The sequence below is a fragment of the Pogona vitticeps genome, chromosome 5 (assembly GCF_051106095.1).
Source record: "Pogona vitticeps strain Pit_001003342236 chromosome 5, PviZW2.1, whole genome shotgun sequence".
In the NCBI taxonomy this organism is placed as follows: domain Eukaryota; kingdom Metazoa; phylum Chordata; class Lepidosauria; order Squamata; family Agamidae; genus Pogona; species Pogona vitticeps.
The window spans coordinates 35578572-35585457 of NC_135787.1; positions in this window are offsets into that span (position 1 = coordinate 35578572).

Below are 6886 nucleotides of genomic sequence, written 5' to 3' on the forward strand. Positions count from 1 at the left end.
TTCCCCAGTGCTTTCCACTGCCTGTTCCCCAGGTTTTCCACTGCCTGTTTACCTGCTGAGCAACCCTGGGGAAGCATCTAAGACCAGTGCCGATCAGCTGTGAGGCGGGGAGGGGGAGGGGCTGGAGTGGAGAAGATGGCTTCTGGCTCTTTTCTGGGACGGATTCCTCTCAAGAAGATCACACGCCCCGCCGATCAGCTGTGCAAAAATGTGGCGTTTGCGATGATGGGAGGGAAGCCATAATCGCAAAGCGATTTTCCCCCATAGGGAACATCACAATGTGATCGCAAAAGCAATCTCAAAATCTTCATCGCTATGCGGATTCGTCGTTAAACGGGGCACCCGTTAAGCGAGGCACCACTGTAGGTCTAGAAGGGAAACAGGAGAGGAGCAACAGCATCTCTGCTCCTCAGAGAAAAAGGAAAGGAATGAGAGTGATAGATGGATCCCTAAGAATGCCAGTCTAACAAAGATGCGGGGGCAAGTAGAGGTCAAAGAGTCAAATGGACAGACTAACCTCCTGGCTTAACTACTTTGTCATCTCCTGGTAGTCATTTAGGCTCAATAGGTGCCATACTTGGAGGATTCTACATCGATTGTACCTCCCTACCCATCATTTTTCCCCCTCAAAATCAGTATTGCCACAGAAGCTCTTGTTCATGTATAGGCTCCCCATGCAAACAAGATCTGCAGTTTTAGACATGAGCATGGACCTCTGTTCTACAGACCATCATTAGGTGCAGCCCTTCAAACATCCTGGAGAGAACTAGATAAGTAATGTGGAAACTCCTGCCTAAAGGTTGTAGCTGCATTCTGTTCCAGTGATGTGCATACACTCCTGGCACAATACGGCAGCTGCCAGCAGGCGAAGTAGCCCCTTCTTCTGCCCTTTCACTTAGAGATAGATCAAAGGGTTATTTTAGAAAATCCTAGTTACAATCCTAGTAACTAGTATCCTATCTGAATTTTGAATTGTGGTGCTGGAGGAGGCTCTTGAGAGTCCCCTGGACTGCAAAGAGAACAAATCTATCCTTCTAAAGGAAATCAATCCTGAGTGCTCACTGGAAAGACAGATCCTGAAGCTGAGGCTCCAATGCTTTGGCCATCTCATGAGAAGAGAAATCATAGTGCTGACTCTGCTCTTCATTCTTTATGTCCCCTCTTTTCCAATCCTATTGACAGCCATTCCTTTTTTCACCAGAGTGCTAAACAACTCCATAAGCAATTTTCTATTCTGCTTTCTCAAGTTTGAGACATTGTCTCCTCGTGTTCTTCCTGTTCCATATCTCTCATTTACTTTCCTTTTGATGCTGTTGACCCACGAGGAACAGATGCCAATCAGCTCTGGCAAATGGATGTCACTCGTGTTCCTACTCTTGCGCCTCTTTCTTATGTTCATCTAACTTTTGATACTTATTCAGGTTACATTGGGCTACCCCCTTCATGGCGAGACCTCTCGCCATGTCATACAATATTGTTTATGTACGTTTGCAATTATGGGCCGGCCTCAAGCCTTAAAAACAGACAATGGCTCTGCCTATACCTCTCACGCCTTTACCACTTTCTACAATGAATGGGACATTCGACTTTCCCATGATATTCCTTATAACTGCACAGGACAGACTATTGTAGAACAAGCACACTGCTCTTTTAAATTTCTCCTTTCAAAACAAACAAAAAACAGAGAGATTAAGCCCCAAGGTGTAGTATCAATAGCATTATTCTCATTACATCATTTAACTGTATCTGCAAGTCAGCATAAGTTGTTGCCAGTAGAGAAACACTTTTGTAAAGAAATCCCCATGGAATGGCTGCCGGTGACTTATAAGCAACCTCCCGACCCTCAATGGGAGGGTCCAGCCTCTTTACTAACATGGGGTCATGGCTATGCTGCTGTGCTTACTCCCACAGGTCCTTCGTGGATCCTGGCTCAGCATGTGAGGCCATATCATGGGAAGAATGAGGTGGCATCACAACCTGCAGAACCCAATTCCAGAATTCAACCCAGCAATGGCCCTGGAGCAGGGTCAGAGGGTCAGAGGACTGCACATCACCAGAAGCGCCTAGCCCGACCTGAAGGCACTCAGCCCAGAGTTACTTGGGGGATGATAAAGACGCTGAGTGCTGATGCAAAAACTCTAAATCAGCAGCAGATCCTGAAACTTTTCTAGCAGCCATTATCTCGCAGGTGAATGCCAACTCTGTAACGCTGTTGTGTTGTATTCTCATTCTTGGAATTATTGTCCTCATACTTCTTATAAGTTCCTGTTGCTTTATTCAATATACACCAACCTTCTTTTCCATGATAACTACCTTTCTCAAAGCTTTGCCCTCAGGCCTCCACCAAAAAGACTTATATGTAGTTCACAAATATATGAAAGAATACGTGCCTTTGCTTAACAAACAAACAAAAGGAGGAAATGTGGGAACCTCCTGCCTAAAATTTGTAGCTGCATTCTGTTTCAGTGATGTGCATACACTCCTGGCAGGATACCGCAGTTGCCAGCAGGCAAGGCAGCCCCTTCTTCTGCCCTTTCACTTAGAGGTAGAGCATAAGATCAAAGGGTTATTTCAGCCAATCCTGGTTATGATTAGGTAACTAGTATCCTATCTGTTTCTCTCATAACATACTATGTAATCATGATAAGTCAATAAAAAGAGCCCTCAGGGCGTTGCCAGTAGTTTCCACTGGTTCGGACATCTGCTGTTGACTCCTTTGTTCTCTCTCTCCAAGGCAATTAGACATTCCTTTGTTCTGTGATCACCACAAAGTAATAAATAAACAGGGCTTCAAATGTTTGTGTAAACATGATTAACTGATATGCACTCTCATGTTCATCAGAAACATATTAAACAGACTTTGTACATTTATTGAACAATTCAGACTTTCTGTTCCATATGTGGTGAGGAAAGCTATATTGCACATTCTCTGTCACTGTGCTTGTTCCCAGATGCTATCCCAGCATGCTTTGCATTGTTGCCAAAAGGACAACATCAGAAATGTGTACTTTCACTGATTTTTTTTTTTAAATTCTGTCAGCACTGTGGTGCCTTCAGGAGTTGTTGTTGTTGTTTTAATAGTTTTAGCTTACATAGAAACATGTAAGTGAAATATAAGTGGAGTGGCCTTGTCTCGTAGTGGTAGAACTTGCTGTAGCACAACCTTCCTTTTAATATGGATATTCTTGATTTCTTTTAGCGGTATTTTATTGCAATTCAAAAGACCAAGGTCACTTACCTGAGAGTAAGATGTTTTGAACTCAATGAGACTTATTTCTGCATAAGTCTGCATAGATTTGCTTCTCAAAGCATGTTTAGCCTTGAGAAAAGAAGAATAAGGAGAGATATCATAGCACTTTCCAAATACTTGAAAGGTAGTCATACTGGAGAGGGTCTGTTCTCAATCATCCCACAGTCCAGGGCACATAATAATGGGCTCAAGGTACAAGAAGCCAGATTTAGGGCAAGTATCAGGAAAAAGTTCTGAACTGTTAGAGCACTATGACAACGGAACCAATTCCCTCAGGAGGTGGTGAGTGCTCCAATGTTGGAGGCATTCAAGAGAAAATTAGACATCCATCTGTCATGTACACTTTGATTTGTATTCCTGCATTTTGCAAGGGGCTGGGCTTGATGGGCTTATAGTCACCTTCTGACTCAATGGTTCTGTGATTATTATTTCCTCTCTGGCTCATATCCAGCATTCATCTTTTATTTTTGAAAGGCTGAGAGACAAACTGAGGAAGCTGAATTTCAGTGAATTTATGGAGTAATAGCACAGAAGCTCATCCAGGACAGTAAGTGCCTATAGCCAACCTGACCACACTAGCTGCCCCTATTCCTGTTTGTTTAAGCTAGGCTGCAGACTTTCCCCCCTAACCTCCATGTGAACTGAGCTAACCTCTCCGGTGCACCAACAGCAGTAAAAGCTCAAAAGGAATTCCTTCCGCATACAAATATTTCTGATGATCTACTTTTTAATGCCAAGGAAAGTGAAAAGGAAAATAGAGAAAAAGGAAACAGTAAGGAGTCACTCTATAGGGATACCTAAGTGAATGACTCTGCTGGGGACTTGGAAAGCCAGAGGTGAGCAATTACATGTTGCATAGTGCAGAAAAGAGAAGCCATGATCATTTTCCACAGGCAAGGGTGTCAAGGATAATTTCCACACTGAGGTAGAACAAGGCATATGATAATCAGCAGCCATACTTGACAGGTGTGCAAAATGCTTAATAATGCAGTCTGGGATGATGCAATATCCTCACTAGCTGTATGTAAATGTGCATGTGCATAACTGTGTGGACATGTGGAGAAGATGTACGGATCTATTCTAATGAATGTCATGCTGTGATGCTACTGGTTTGTACTGCTGTACTTCTGTATATACTGTAAATACACTTGGTGTCAGAAGAAGCTGTCTTTGTCTGTGTCATTCAAATGGACTGCCTGGACTGAAACAAAAACTCTACTAACTTACACCAACAAGGGGTTATGGGCCCAGAGATGTCTGCCTTGCACCAGAGAAGCCAGTGAGTGCCAGAGGGTACCAAAGAGGCCAGAGGAACCAGTCCAGAAGTGGAGAAAGTCCAGTAGGGTGAACATCCTGCCATTCAGACCCCAGAAGGGGTAAAGGATAAAGGCCGGAGATAAAAAGGCAGTAAAATGCAGTCAGTTGGGGCAGCAGGAATGGGAGGATTCCTTCTCACAAAGCTAAATGAACAGAACTATCTGACTTGGTCAGTTAAAGCCAAAATGCTGCTGAGAATTTTGTTGAAAATTGTTTCCAATCCCCCCGCTGTCCTGAATGAGGAACAGATAAAGCAAAATGAGAAGGCTTTAACAACAATAGTTCTGTGCTTAGATGACAGCCAATTAATACATGTGCATGGACTGACCTCAGCTAGGCAGTGCTGGCAAGCTCTGCACTGTGTCTATGCTCAGCACTCTGCTGGCAGCAAGGTTGCTCTGATGCATAAATTATACAGAGCAAGGCTTGACTGTGATGGAAACATGTCAGAACATTTACAGTAGATGAGAAATCTGTTTGTGGAGCTTAAGCAGAGGGGCATGCAGTTCACAGAGAATCACAAGGTGTATGAGATCCTGAGCAGTCTTCCAGAAGACTACGATGTGCTAATAACAAGCCTTGAATCCATGCCAGAGAGGGACTTAACCTTGGAGTATCTGACAGGCAGGAGGAAGAGGAAAAAAGGAATGAGAGATGACATCTCACAGCAGAGGACAGCTGCTTCCAGGAGCGATGGAGAACAGACGGGAAAAGCTCTTGCTGTAAGACACTGCTTCAAGTGTGGATCAGATAAGCATTTGCAAAGGAACTGCAGAGAAAAAGAAACTAGCTGGAGAAGCAGAGGCAAGAAGCAAGGGAGGATTTCTCTTGTACAGGCTCCTGATAACTCCAAGGTCAACACCTGGATTCTTGACAGTGGAGCTGTTTGTCTTTTGACTCATAAATCAGAGTTATTTTCTTCCTTAGGTGCTTTGAAACACAGCTATGTGAGGCTGGTGAATGGAGAGAAATTGTCAGTAATGGAAGAGGGAACAATTTATGTTTCAGGTTTACAAAGAGAACTACATGGTGTTTTGCATGTGCCCAATTTAGACTGCAATATCCTAAGTGTCTCATGTTTGGACAAGAAGGAATTTACAGTTACATTTGCTGATAGCACGTGTGTAATTAAGAAAGGGAACAGGGTGTGTGCCACCACAAAACTTGAAAATAATTTATATGTGCTGAAGAGAAGAACACAAAACAAAGTAATACATTCCATAGTCAAAAACACACCACCACATGACCAGTGTGCTCATTTGATGCACAGGAGAATGGGTCATGCTAATTTCAAAGTGGTAAAAAAAATGCAAAAGATGGCAGAAGGTTTGAAAATGAAACCCTGTAAGAATTTTCTGGACTGCAATGCATGCAAAGTTGCAAAATCAAAGGTCCAAACATAAGCAAGGAAAGTAACAGGCAAACACAGAGGCCTTTCCAGTTGGTCCACGCAGATATAATAGGGCCTCTAGTGCCATCTATGGGAGGAGCTAAATATGTTTTAGTCTTGGTCAATGACCACACATGTTTCTCATTCTGCTTTCTCATGCAAAATAAGGCAGACGTATTTGATCATTTCAGGGCATGGGTGAACTTTGTGGAAAGGTATTATGGCCAAAAGGTGGGTCAGTTGCAGACAGACAGAGGGTCTGAGTTCATGTCTGGAAAGTTCCAGATGTGGCTGACAAACATAGGGATACATCACAGAAAAACAAGTCCCTATTTTCCATTTCAAAATTATGTGGCATAACACAGGAATGGAGTCCTGCAAACCATGAAAGACGCCCTGTTAGCGGATGCTAACATGAGTAATTTGTACTGGGGGTAGGCATTTCAGACTGTTTGAACTAGAACCTGGATTAACAGGGATACAGTTCCACATGTAGAACCCTTGCACTTTTACACAGAGATAGACCATCAGGGCTACATAGTAGATTCTGTATAACATATATATGCATAGACCATAATTCCTGAATAAAACTGGCATTTGTCTATTTTGTAACACTCTTGGGGCTTTTTTCATTTGTTGTTGTTGTTATTTAGTCATTTAGTCATGTCTGACTCTTTGTGACCCCCATGGACCAGAGCACTCCAGGCCCTCCTGTCTTCTTTTTCATATACTAAATGACTAAAGCAAAACAAAGCAAAGTCTGCTGCTTAAATACTGTCCCATAGTGCTTAATGCTCTGTCTGGGAGATTTATAACTTAATTATGCAGGCTACACATTGCCCCCACCCCCAGTGAGCTGGGTACTCGATTTACTGATCATGAAAGGACAGAAGGTTGAACCAATCTCAAGCTGGCTATCTGAACCTGCG